The sequence below is a fragment of the Salvelinus fontinalis genome, chromosome 6, assembly GCF_029448725.1.
Source record: "Salvelinus fontinalis isolate EN_2023a chromosome 6, ASM2944872v1, whole genome shotgun sequence".
NCBI classification, from domain to species: domain Eukaryota; kingdom Metazoa; phylum Chordata; class Actinopteri; order Salmoniformes; family Salmonidae; genus Salvelinus; species Salvelinus fontinalis.
Genome location: NC_074670.1, coordinates 17,920,048 through 17,935,047, shown reverse-complemented (window position 1 = coordinate 17,935,047; position 15,000 = coordinate 17,920,048). Strand labels below are relative to the sequence as shown.

The 15,000-nt window shown below is 51.1% G+C and overlaps 1 protein-coding gene across 6 annotated transcripts in view; it reads right to left on the bottom strand.

The window, feature by feature from the left end:
• Positions 1–15,000, bottom strand: part of LOC129857237 (POU domain, class 2, transcription factor 2-like) — a 75,879-nt gene that overhangs the window by 51,017 nt on the left and 9,862 nt on the right. The window lies entirely within an intron of this gene.

Genomic DNA, 15,000 nt, shown 5'->3' with positions numbered 1-15,000 from the left:
GAATGGAGCTTCAATCTGATAAGTCATCCTCCACAAACACAAACAACCAGAAGAAAGATGCATAAATATTTTTTAAAAAGAGGAGAATATATAACCCACCCATAACCCTTTCTTCTCTGCTCCATCCTTCTATATAATGGTCCTTGCCTCCTCCTCTCCATATCTCCATTCTCCTTCAAAACCTTTATTTTTCTCTGAGCCAGGTGAGAATTATTTCTTTCACAAGTGAAGAATGAGCAGGGCCTAACATGCATAATTCACACACACACACACACACACACACACACACACACACACACACACACACACACACACACACACACACACACACACACACACACACACACACACACACACACACACACACACACACACACACACACACACACACACACACACACACACACACACACACACACACACACACGCACCACATAATGACCCTGGGTACAGTATGTTTCTCTAAAGCCCATAGAGATGCTTTAGTCATTTTCATGCAGTAGCCCTTCTGCAATTCAACTCCCGAATAGGATTATAAACCAACAGATTCCAAATCCCTATTTTCTTTCCTCTGTAAGGAATGAACCAACGAAGCGGTCAAACAGAGGAACAGCTCCAGTGTGTTTATCCATTAAGGACATGCGTGACGCTTCACATGTCACTGAGGAGCGGAACAGATTGGCCTTTAGGCCCACCGGGTTCAAGTCCATGACCAGAGGGCTGGAGGGTGAGGGGGGGAGAGTCCCCTGCTGTCTCCCCCCAGAGCGATGCTCCTCACCCCTCCTGTCCTGCTGGCTCTCTAAGCCCTACATAGACTGATTGATCACACACACACACATATGTAGACCTGAGTCTAGTCTCCAGACTTAATGGACCTGTTTCAAATGGTACAGTATAATCACTGTCAATCAACTTAGCTAGCTACCGCTTTCTATTCACTATTCTCACAATAGAAGTGTTTTTAGTTTTACAATGTGAAGGAGTCTGCAGTGTTTTCATCCAGTTCATCATCACACCTGCTGCTTGGTTGACCTGACCAACACACACCATCACCTGCTGCTTGGTTGACCTGACCAACACACACCATCACCTTCTGCTTGGTTGACCTGACCAACACACACCATCACCTGCTGCTTGGTTGACCTGACCAACACACACCATCACCTTCTGCTTGGTTGACCTGACCAACACACACCATCACCTGCTGCTTGGTTGACCTGACCAACACACACCATCACCTTCTGCTTGGTTGACCTGACCAACACACACCATCACCTGCTGCTTGGTTGACCTGACCAACACACACCATCACCTGCTGCTTGGTTGACCTGACCAACACACACCATCACCTGCTGCTTGGTTGACCTGACCAACACACACCATCACCTTCTGCTTGGTTGACCTGACCAACACACACCATCACCTGCTGCTTGGTTGACCTGACCAACACACACCATCACCTTCTGCTTGGTTGACCTGACCAACACACACCATCACCTTCTGCTTGGTTGACATGACCAACACACACCATCACCTGCTGCTTGGTTGACATGACCAACACACACCATCACCTGCTGCCTGGTTGACCTGACCAACACACACCATCACCTGCTGCTTGGTTGACCTGACCAACACACACCATCACCTGCTGCTTGGTTGACATGACCAACACACACCATCACCTGCTGCTTGGTTGACATGACCAACACACACCATCACCTGCTGCTTGGTTGACATGACCAACACACACCATCACCTGCTGCTTGGTTGACCTGACCAACACACACCATCACCTTCTGCTTGGTTGACCTGACCAACACACACCATCACCTTCTGCTTGGTTGACCTGACCAACACACACCATCACCTGCTGCTTGGTTGACCTGACCAACACACACCATCACCTTTTGCTTGGTTGACCTGACCAACACACACCATCACCTTCTGCTTGGTTGACCTGACCAACACACACCATCACCTGCTGCTTGGTTGACCTGACCAACACACACCATCACCTGCTGCTTGGTTGACCTGACCAACACACACCATCACCTTCTGCTTGGTTGACCTGACCAACACACACCATCACCTTCTGCTTGGTTGACATGACCAACACACACCATCACCTGCTGCCTGGTTGACCTGACCAACACACACCATCACCTGCTGCTTGGTTGACCTGACCAACACACACCATCACCTGCTGCTTGGTTGACATGACCAACACACACCATCACCTGCTGCCTGGTTGACATGACCAACACACACCATCACCTGCTGCCTGGTTGACCTGACCAACACACACCATCACCTGCTGCTTGGTTGACATGACCAACACACACCATCACCTGCTGCTTGGTTGACATGACCAACACACACCATCACTTGCTGCTTGGTTGACATGACCAACACACACCATCACCTGCTGCTTGGTTGACCTGACCAACACACACCATCACCTGCTGCTTGGTTGACATGACCAACACACACCATCACCTGCTGCTTGGTTGACATGACCAACACACACCATCACCTTCTGCTTGGTTGACCTGACCAACACACACCATCACCTGCTGCTTGGTTGACATGACCAACACACACCATCACCTGCTGCTTGGTTGACATGACCAACACACACCATCACCTGCTGCTTGGTTGACCTGACCAACACACACCATCACCTTCTGCTTGGTTGACCTGACCAACACACACCATCACCTTCTGCTTGGTTGACCTGACCAACACACACCATCACCTGCTGCTTGGTTGACCTGACCAACACACACCATCACCTTTTGCTTGGTTGACCTGACCAACACACACCATCACCTTCTGCTTGGTTGACCTGACCAACACACACCATCACCTGCTGCTTGGTTGACCTGACCAACACACACCATCACCTGCTGCTTGGTTGACCTGACCAACACACACCATCACCTTCTGCTTGGTTGACCTGACCAACACACACCATCACCTTCTGCTTGGTTGACATGACCAACACACACCATCACCTGCTGCTTGGTTGACATGACCAACACACACCATCACCTGCTGCCTGGTTGACCTGACCAACACACACCATCACCTGCTGCTTGGTTGACCTGACCAACACACACCATCACCTGCTGCTTGGTTGACATGACCAACACACACCATCACCTGCTGCCTGGTTGACATGACCAACACACACCATCACCTGCTGCCTGGTTGACCTGACCAACACACACCATCACCTGCTGCTTGGTTGACATGACCAACACACACCATCACCTGCTGCTTGGTTGACATGACCAACACACACCATCACTTGCTGCTTGGTTGACATGACCAACACACACCATCACCTGCTGCTTGGTTGACCTGACCAACACACACCATCACCTGCTGCTTGGTTGACATGACCAACACACACCATCACCTGCTGCTTGGTTGACATGACCAACACACACCATCACCTGCTGCCTGGTTGACCTGACCAACACACACCATCACCTGCTGCTTGGTTGACCTGACCAACACACACCATCACCTTCTGCTTGGTTGACATGACCAACACACACCATCACCTGCTGCTTGGTTGACATGACCAACACACACCATCACCTGCTGCCTGGTTGACCTGACCAACACACACCATCACCTGCTGCTTGGTTGACCTGACCAACACACACCATCACCTGCTGCTTGGTTGACATGACCAACACACACCATCACCTGCTGCCTGGTTGACATGACCAACACACACCATCACCTGCTGCCTGGTTGACCTGACCAACACACACCATCACCTGCTGCTTGGTTGACATGACCAACACACACCATCACCTGCTGCTTGGTTGACATGACCAACACACACCATCACCTGCTGCCTGGTTGACATGACCAAAATACACCATCACCTGCTGCTTGGTTGACCTGACCAACACACACCATCACCTGCTGCTTGGTTGACATGACCAACACACACCATCACCTGCTGCTTGGTTGACATGACCAACACACACCATCACCTGCTGCCTGGTTGACCTGACCAACACACACCATCACCTGCTGCTTGGTTGACATGACCAACACACACCATCACCTGCTGCTTGGTTGACATGACCAACACACACCATCACCTGCTGCCTGGTTGACATGACCAACACACACCATCACCTGCTGCCTGGTTGACATGACCAACACACACCATCACCTGCTGCTTGGTTGACATGACCAACACACACCATCACCTGCTGCCTGGTTGACATGACCAACACACACCATCACCTGCTGCCTGGTTGACATGACCAAAATACACCATCACCTGCTGCTTGGTTGACATGACCAACACACACCATCACCTGAGAAATCTCAGAGTGGAACATCTGAAAAGATATATGTGCTATTTGAGTGAACAGTAAGCCTAGATTTCCTCCAGGTCTTATATTAAGTCCTAGCTGTGTGGTGTGGTGGATGTATTCCTTTAGATTGGGTTCAGTGATAAGAGTATCCACACACACACACACACACACACACACACACACACACACACACACACACACACACACACACACACACACACACACACACACACACACACACACACACACACACACACACACACATACATGTACGCACACACACACACACACACACACACACAAGCTAGGGGAGTAGATGTCTGCTACTGACATGAATACATTCACACATGTAGACCTAGACCTAATACAGCCCTGTTCTGGTGTCTGTCTAGACCTAATACAGCCCTGTTCTGCTGTCTGTCTAGACCTAATACAGCCCTGTTCTGGTGTCTGTCTAGACCTAATACAGCCCTGTTCTGGTGTCTGTCTAGACCTAAGACAGCCCTGCTCTGGTGTCTGTCTAGACCTAAGACAGCCCTGTTCTGGTGTCTGTCTAGACCTAATACAGCCCTGTTCTGGTGTCTGTCTAGACCTAATACAGCCCTGTTCTGGTGTCTGTCTAGACCTAATACAGCCCTGCTCTGGTGTCTGTCTAGACCTAATACAGCCCTGTTCTGGTGTCTGTCTAGACCTAATACAGCCCTGTTCTGGTGTCTGTCTAGACCTAATGCAGCCCTGTTCTGGTGTCTGTCTAGACCTAATACAGCCCTGCCCTGGTGTCTGTCTAGACCTAATACAGCCCTGTTCTGCTGTCTGTCCCGACCTAATACAGCCCTGCCCTGGTGTCTGTCTAGACCTAATACAGCCCTGCTCTGGTGTTTGTCTAGTGGCTGGATGTGGGAGCTAAAACCACCAGAAATGATCATGGACCTACATTCATACTTGACTGTGTCCAGCTCACTAATAATCACCCAAATGGAAGCTGGACAGACACGGAGCGTTGAACATTCCAACAACTATGGATTCAGGAAAACATTTTGCACATTTTGACAGCGAGGAAATATAACACATTTTCAGTGCGGCCCTCCAGACCTCGTTGAAGAAGGAATGCGGCCCTCCGGACCTCGTTGAAGAAGGAATGCGGCCCTCCGGACCTCGTTGAAGAAGGAATGCGGCCCTCCGGACCTCGTTGAAGAAGGAATGCGGCCCTCCGGACCTCGTTGAAGAAGGAATGCGGCCCTCCAGACCTCGTTGAAGAAGGACTGCGGCCCTCCAGACCTCGTTGAAGAAGGAATGCGGCCCTCCAGACCTCGTTGAAGAAGGAATGCGGCCCTCCAGACCTCGTTGAAGAAGGAATGCGGCCCTCCAGACCTCGTTGAAGAAGGAATGCGGCCCTCCAGACCTCGTTGAAGAAGGAATGCGGCCCTCCAGACCTCGTTGAAGAAGGACTGCGGCCCTCCAGACCTCGTTGAAGAAGGAATGCGGCCCTCCAGACCTCGTTGAAGAAGGAATGCGGCCCTCCAGACCTCGTTGAAGAAGGAATGCGGCCCTCCAGACCTCGTTGAAGAAGGAATGCGGCCCTCCAGACCTCGTTGAAGAAGGAATGCGGCCCTCCAGACCTCGTTGAAGAAGGAATGCGGCCCTCCAGACCTCGTTGAAGAAGGACTGCGGCCCTCCAGACCTCGTTGAAGAAGGAATGCGGCCCTCCAGACCTCGTTGAAGAAGGAATGCGGCCCTCCAGACCTCGTTGAAGAAGGAATGCGGCCCTCCAGACCTCGTTGAAGAAGGAATGCGGCCCTCCAGACCTCGTTGAAGAAGGAATGCGGCCCTCCAGACCTCGTTGAAGAAGGAATGCGGCCCTCCAGACATCGTTGAAGAAGGAATACGGCCCTCCAGACCTCGTTGAAGAAGGAATGCGGCCCTCCAGACCTCGTTGAAGAAGGAATGCGGCCCTCCAGACCTCGTTGAAGAAGGAATGCGGCCCTCCAGACCTCGTTGAAGAAGGAATGCGGCCCTCCAGACCTCGTTGAAGAAGGAATGCGGCCCTCCAGACCTCGTTGAAGAAGGAATGCGGCCCTCCAGACCTCGTTGAAGAAGGAATGCGGCCCTCCAGACCTCGTTGAAGAAGGAATGCGGCCCTCCAGACCTCGTTGAAGAAGGAATGTGGTCCCCGGGTATGACCTGAGAGCATGAAGCTACTGAATAAGATCTCTCCGGCCTGGGTAGAACATTGCAGATTGTGTTCTTGTTACAGTGGGGTCACTGGTCTGACTGAGACCTGCCAGAGAACCATGGTGAACAACCCCACCCACACAGGCACGGTCCAAATGGATCCACCGGAGTAAAACCACAACACCACCATATAGTGTGTTAACATCTGTAGGGCAGGAGGGGCCGGCAGGGCAAACTCTCACGGTAATCGATGAAAGAGGGAGAGGGAGGGAGGGGAAAATCGGTTAAGAAAGCAGGCTATCTCCTGTCATTAGGGGAGGGAATCCCCGACCGGGGGGTAGAGGGGGTGGGAATGAGGGAAGACCAGGGTTCATTGATTTTAAAAAGAGAGAGAGAGAACAGACAATTATCTTTATTGATTAGAGCGGGGCCAGTACTGAGACAGTCTGAGAAAACTATGACTAGATCAATAGAGAGAGAGAGATAGAGACAGAGAGAGAGACAGAGTGTGAGAGAGAGAGAGAGAGAGAGAGAGAGAGAGAGAGAGAGAGAGAGATAGAGAGAGAGACAGAGAGACAGAGAGAGAGAGAGAGAGACAGAGTGAGAGAGAGAGAGAGAGAGAGAGAGAGAGAGAGAGAGAGAGAGAGAGAGAGAGAGAGAGAGAGAGAGAGAGAGAGAGAGAGAGAGAGAGAGAGAAAGTAAGGGGGTGGGGGGGGGGTAGGTTGAGAAAGTCAAGGCAACAAAAATGTCCCTCTAAGTTAATTGAGCAAGCTTTTGGTCACTGTCCCTGAGAGAAAGAATGACAGAGCGAAAGAGAGCGAGAGAGAGCGAGCGAAAGCATGCCGAGAGAGAGAGATTTGAACATGACAGGGGGTGTGGAAGTGGGGGTGTTGCTGCGGGGCCTCTTTTGGTCCAATCCTCCGCGACACAAAAACAAAATGGAGGAATGTCAGAGGAACAAAAGGAGAACAGAGGGGCGACAACCAACGTTGAGTGAAAACCTCCTCCCTCCACACACACACACTTCCCGTTAACCCTCACATTTCTACAGACGCCGGCCCCATCACCAAGCAACCCCGACCCTTGGCATGGCGTCAGAACTATGCCCACCAACACACACAGACATGCAAGTTGAAATGCAACGGGCTTGGTTTGGATGAGGCAGCTGTCCTTCAACATCATGAAGTGATACACTGACTGAGGAGAAGAGTGCTTTTGGCAGATCACTTATTATTGAAAACATGTTATCAACTTTATACTTGAACACAACTAGTTAAAACAATGGGTCAGAAAGCGAGGGTTATTGAGCCCACCTTTAGGTAAGGGCACAAAATGTCAGGTTTGATAAATGACCTTTTAAACATGGTGCAGATGTAGGGGTTCTGTACATTGTGAATAGAGGCTGTTTCAACTGTCCTCCCTCCCAATAGCTATTGAAAAGATATTGTAAAAACATTACAAGTCTGGTTGTAACAATAAAGCAATATTGGATTTTCAGACAAATTGAGATTTTACTACTGATAATTTAATTCCATTCTGTCAAGATAGTTAAAAAAGGGTAGGTTGAAGTAGTGGCAAATAATAATACTATAATAAAGAAAGAAAGAAAGAAAGAAAGAAAGAAAGAAAGAAAGAAAGAAAGAAAGAAAGAAAGAAAGAAAGAAAGAGAAGAATGGTAGAATAGAGAGGAAGGAGGAGAGAGCTGCAGGGATTACAGGTGTATAGTTATGCATGCCTGACATCCCAGAACCCCTCCCACAGCCCTTGGGAATGGGCACCTTGGAAACGGTCGCTAAGGGAACAGACTACTGAGAGACGGAGAGAGAGAGAGAGAGAGAGAGAGAGAGAGGCCTGCAGAGAGTTGGATAAATTAGTAAGAAGTTGAGAGGGCAAAGAAAAAAGGAGAGGTGAAAAATTCAAGAGTGGAAGAAAGAGGGTAAAGGAAAGTTGGCATATGAATAGAGGGCAGGGTGAAATACATGAATAAAGAAGAAAGAGAGAATAGAGAAAGTGGGAGAGGAGAGGAGAGTGAAAATAAAGCATACCTGTATACCTCTATGAACCCAAATACGGGTCTCTCCTGTGTGCTGGCCCTCCCTCCCCTGTACTGGTCACTGTCTCCCCAGATCCCCCTGGCCTGTGGCCCCCTTGTGGCGCCTGAAAGTTCTGCGAGGTTCCTTGAGGAACGGTAGTTAAACATCACTCACTGGCTCTCAAACTATGCTCTGGTTTATTGATGCACTGGAGCGAGGCCAAACACACACACACACACACACACACACACACACGCACACGCACACACACACGCACACACACACACACACACAGAGCTGGTTACATCCAGTCATGCACACAGACCAGTAGTCGTGTGCCTTCCTGACCTGAGTAAACTTCAGTTCATCCTGCCAGTTCAGACACAGACACACACAAGTCTCTTCACCCATATCTATACCCACACTTCTGAAGTCTCTAAAACTCCAACTCCCTCCACCTTCAAAACAAACAACAACTCCATCATCTACTGTGCCTATCAAATAGCCTGACTACTGTATATGTATGCAATATATTTTGGTATGCATAATATAATATCTGATCAATATCGAATGCTGAATAACACATATATTGCCTTTTAGGGTGAGACTGGTAATGTAGATCTATGGTAATGTAGCCTATGGTAATGTAGATCTGTGGTAATGTAGATCTGTGGTCATATAGATCTGTGGTAATGTAGATCTGTGGTAATGTAGGTCTGTGGTAATGTGTGTATGTGGTAATGTAGGTCTATGCTATTGTAGATCTGTGGTAATGTAGGTCTGTGGTAATGTAGATATGTGGTAATGTAGATACAGTATGTGGACATATAGATCTGTGGTAATATAGATCTGTGGTAATGTATATATGTGGTCATGTAGATATGTGGTAATGTAGTTCTATGGTAATGTAGATATGTGGTAATGTAGGTATGTGGTAATGTAGATCTATGGTAATGTATATCTGTGGTAATGTAGGTCTGTGGTAATGTAGATACAGTATGTGGTAATGTAGATATGTGGTAATGTAGCTTTGTGGTAATGTAGATGTGTGGTAATGTAGATCTATGGTAATGTAGGTCTGTGGTAATGCAGGTATGTGGTAATGGAGATCTGTGGTAATGTAGATCTATGGTAATGTCAGAGCAGCACAGTGAGATTGGCCCTGAACTCTTAGTGCATGGCAGGCAGCCATTCCCATTCAGCCGCTCTCTGTCGCCCGCCTGCTCCCTCCATAATGCATGAACTTAGTCAACGTTATTTCATCATACACACACTCTATCCCTGTGCAGAGAACCTACCCAGCACAACAGAACACACACCCTATCCCTGTGCAGAGCACCTACCCAACACAACACAGCCCCCCCACCCACCACAGTGTGCAACTACCCAACACAACACAACACAGCCCCCCCACCCACCACAGTGTGCAACTACCCAACACAACACAGCCCCCCCACCCACCACAGTGTGCAACTACCCAACACAACACAGCCCCCCCCCACCCACCACAGTGTGCAACTACCCAACACAACACAACACAGCCCCCCCACCCACCACAGTGTGCAACTACCCAACACAACACACAGCCCCCCCACCCACCAGTGTGCAACTACCCAACACAACACAGCCCCCCCCCACCCACCACAGTGTGCAACTACCCAACACAACACAACACAGCCCCCCCACCCACCACAGTGTGCAACTACCCAACACAACACAGCCCCCCCACCCACCACAGTGTGCAACTACCCAACACAACACAGCCCCCCCACCCACCACAGTGTGCAACTACCCAACACAACACAGCCCCCCCACCCACCACAGTGTGCAACTACCCCAACACAACACAACACAGCCCCCCCACCCCACCACAGTGTGCAACTACCCAACACAACACAACACAGCCCCCCCCACCCACCACAGTGTGCAACTACCCAACACAACACAGCCCCCCCACCCACCGCAGTGTGCAACTACCCAACACAACACAGCCCCCCACCCACCACAGTGTGCAACTACCCAACACAACACAACACAGCCCCCCCACCCACCACAGTGTGCAACTACCCAACACAACACAGCCCCCCCACCCACCACAGTGTGCAACTACCCAACACAACACAGCCCTCCCACCCACCACAGTGTGCAACTACCCAACACAACACAGCCCCCCCACCCACCACAGTGTGCAACTACCCAACAAAAACACAGCCCCCCACCCACCACAGTGTGCAACTACCCAACACAAACACAGCCCCCCACCCACCACAGTGTCCAACAACTACCCAACACAACACAGCCCCCCACCCACCACAGTGTCCAACTACCCAACACAACACAACACAGCCCCCCCCACCCACCACAGTGTGCAACTACCCCAACAAAACACAGCCCCCCCCCACCCACCACAGTGTGCAACTACCCAACACAACACAGCCCCCCCCCCCCCCACCCACAGTGTGCAACCACCCAACACAACACAGCCCCCCCCCCCCACCCACCACAGTGTCCAACTACCCAACAAAACACAGCCCCCCCACCCACCACAGTGTGCAACCACCCAACACAACACAGCCCCCCCCCACCCACCACAGTGTGCAACTACCCCAACACAACACAGCCCCCCCCACCCACCACAGTGTGCAACCACCCGACACAACACAGCTCCCCCCCCACCCACCACAGTGTGCAACCACCCAACACAACACAGCCCCCCACCCACCATAGTGTGCAACTACCCAACACAACACAGCCCCCCCACCCACCACAGTGTGCAACTACCCAACACAGCCCCCCCCACCCACCACAGTGTGCAACCACCCGACACAACACAGCCCCCCCCACCCACCACAGTGTGCAACTACCCAACACAACACAGCCCCCCCCCCACCCACCACAGTGTGCAACCACCCGACACAACACAACACAGCCCCCCCACCCACCACAGTGTGCAACCACCCAACACAACACAACACAGCCCCCCCACCCACCACAGTGTGCAACTACCCAACAAAACACAGCCCCCCCACCCACCACATTGTGCAACTACCCAACACAACACAGCCCCCCCACCCACCACAGTGTTGCAACTACCCAACACAACACAGCCCCCCCACCCACCACAGTGTGCAACTACCCTACCCAACACAAACACAAGCCCCCCCACCCACCACAGTGTGCAACTACCCAACACAGCCCCCCCACCCACCACAGTGTGCAACCACCCAACACAACACAACACATCCCCCCCCACCCACCACAGTGTGCAACTACCCTACCCAACACAACACAGCCCCCCCACCCACCACAGTGTGCAACTACCCAACACAACACAGCCCCCCCACCCACCACAGTGTGCAACTACCCAGCACAACACAGCCCCCCCCCACCCACCACAGTGTGCAACTACCCTACCCAACACAACACAGCCCCCCCCCACACACCACAGTGTGCAACCACCCAACACAACACAGCCCCCCCCCACCCACCACAGTGTGCAACTACCCTACCCAACACAACACAGCCCCCCCACCCACCACAGTGTGCAACTACCAAACACAACACAGCCCCCCCACCCACCACAGTGTGCAACTACCCAACACAACACAGCCCCCCACCCACCACAGTGTGCAACTACCCAACACAACACAACACAGCCCCCCCACCCACCACAGTGTGCAACTACCCAACACAACACAGCCCCCCACCCACCACAGTGTGCAACTACCCAACACAACACAACACAGCCGCCCCACCCACCACAGTGTGCAACTACCCAACACAACACAGCCCCCCCACCCACCACAGTGTGCAACTACCCAACACAACAGAACACAGCCCCCCCACCCACCACAGTGTGCAACTACCCAACACAACACAACACAGCCCCCCCACCCACCACAGTGTGCAACTACCCAACACAACACAGCCCTCCCACCCACCACAGTGTGCAACCACCCAACACAACACTATCATTCAGCAAAACATTCCCTGTTTGCCATCAGCTCGTCAGAAAGCATTTCAGGGGAAAGTCTACATCCATTATATTCGGCACGTGGCAAATACAATTTGATTCGATTTGATTTGAGAAAGGTGTAGGCAAAAAATAGGGGAGAAGAAACATTCAAGACGGAGAGAAAAAGTGAAGAAAGTAGAAGACTGAATGAATCTGAAGTTAGTGCAGTATTGTGTGACATATTTTTGCATGAGTGAGTTAGTGAGAGAACACTGTAAATATGTATTAATGTCTTCTCAGTATCCATATTTCTCTCGCTCTACCTCTCTCCCTATCGCGCTCTCTCTCTCTACCTCACTCTCTCTATCCCTCTATCTCTCCCTCTCCCTGCCCACGCCGGTCTTTAACCTTGGCCCTTGGTGACTCTGCCTATAGTTATAAAGTCACCCCTCCTCCCTACCTCTCCCTCTATCCCTCCTCCCTCCTCCTCCTCCTCCCTACCTCTCCCTCTACCTCCCCTTCCTCCTCCTCCCTACCTCTCCCTCTATCTCCCCTTCCTCCTCCTCCCTACCTCTCCCTCTACCCCCCTTCCACCTCCTCCCTACCTCTCCCTCTACCCCCCTTCCTCCTCCTCCCTACCTCTCCCTCTACCCCCCTTCCTCCTTCCTTCCTCCTCCTCACTACCTCTCCCTCTATCCCTCCCTCCCTCCTTCCTTCCTCCTCCTCCCTACCTCTCCCCCCGTCCACATCCTCCCTACCTCTCCCTCTACCCCTCCTTCCTCCTCCTCCCTACCTCTCCCCCCCTTCCACCTCCTCCCTACCTCTCCCTCTACCCCCCTTCCTCCTCCTCCCTACCTCTCCCCCCTTCCACCTCCTCCCTACCTCTCCCTCTACCCCGGGCACTGCTGTTGTCCACTGTTCCTCTCATTCATAGTAAACACTATTGATTTTCAGCATGAAAAAATAAAAAAAAGCCATGAATTTTAATGCCCCTATCTGTCCCCTTCTCCGTTCCCTTCCCTTCATCCCCCTTCTTCTTTCCTGAGGGGAGGATAAAGAGATAGGGATCAGGAAAGTGTATGTTTGTGTGCGTGTGTGTGTATCGTATGTGTGAGTTAAGGTGGTGGTGGGGGGGCGTTTCTCATTTCCCAGCTGTGCCTCTCTCACACAACAGCCCCCTCCTCTCCATCCCTCCTCCCCTCCTCCTCCTCCCCTCACACTTGGTCCCACTGGGGAGAATGGAGAGGGAGAGGTGATCTCATATATACACATGGCAGATAGCTCTGTCCCCCTAGCATCCACACCAGCACTACACCAAGGCCACACCGGACAGATATGTAACACACACACTGATCTAGACACAACAGTCTAACATTACATTGACCATAAACAGTGATACTGACTGTGCTACGGACTGTGATTTGTATTTGATATACTAATTGGATCAACATTGATGGTAGACGACTGATAATAACAGTGTGTGGGATAATGGGAGGTGGGGGGTTTCTCTCTCCATCAATCGTTCACTCTCTATCTGTCTCTCCCACCCGCTCTCTCTCTCTCTCTCTACCTCTTCTCTCTCTCTCTCTACCTCTTCTCTCTCTCTCTCTACCTCTTCTCTCTCTCTCTACCTCTTCTTCTCTCTCTCTCTCTGTCTCTCTCTCTCTACCTCTTCTCTCTCTCTACCTCTTCTCTCTCTCTCTACCTCTTCTCTCTCTCTCTCTCTCTCTCTCTCTCTACCTCTTCTCTCTCTCTCTCTCTCTCTCTCTCTGCTACTCTGTGTATTGATTTTGCTATAAGCGGTGTCCTGGTTGCGGCAGGGCAGTACAGACAGAGGCAGACTTCATCAACGAGCGCTGAACACTGCAACATCTCCTCAATAATCACTCCATCGTGGGAGAGAGGGAGGAGAAGACAGGGAGAAAAGGAGGAAGAGAGGGGAAGAGGAAGTGTTATGTAGAGAGAATTAAAGGAAGAGAGAGAGAGGGGTATTTAAGGGCTATTTACAGCAATAATGTTAGAGTTAAAGGAATATTTTCTCTGAATAAAAACATTCAGCTGCCTAATAGGATCAGACGAGAGAGAGAGAGAGAGAGAGAGAGAGAGAGAGAGAGAGAGAGAGAGAGAGAGAGAGAGAGAGAGAGAGAGAGAGAGAGAGCATGGCCACGCTAGCTCATAAGCTGCTAATGAGTACCGCTAATGCCACCGCACAGAGCAGGAATCAAAGTCCTCTCTCTATCACTACAACTCCTAATTACTGTAAACCTCGTTAGGACGAGCTCAGGCTGGGGCTCACTAAGACTACTGCAATACACTGACAGCTTTCATTTAACTTGGTTGATGGAAATCAAAGAGTTTGTGTATACTGTGCAACCGCGTCCCAGTTTGATATGTACTACAGGTTACTATTGTGGATTTCTATGGTGACACTGTACAGCGTCGTGTCTGAGTAGTGGTGGTAGAACTCTGTATTTGCTGTTAGTGTATAATGACT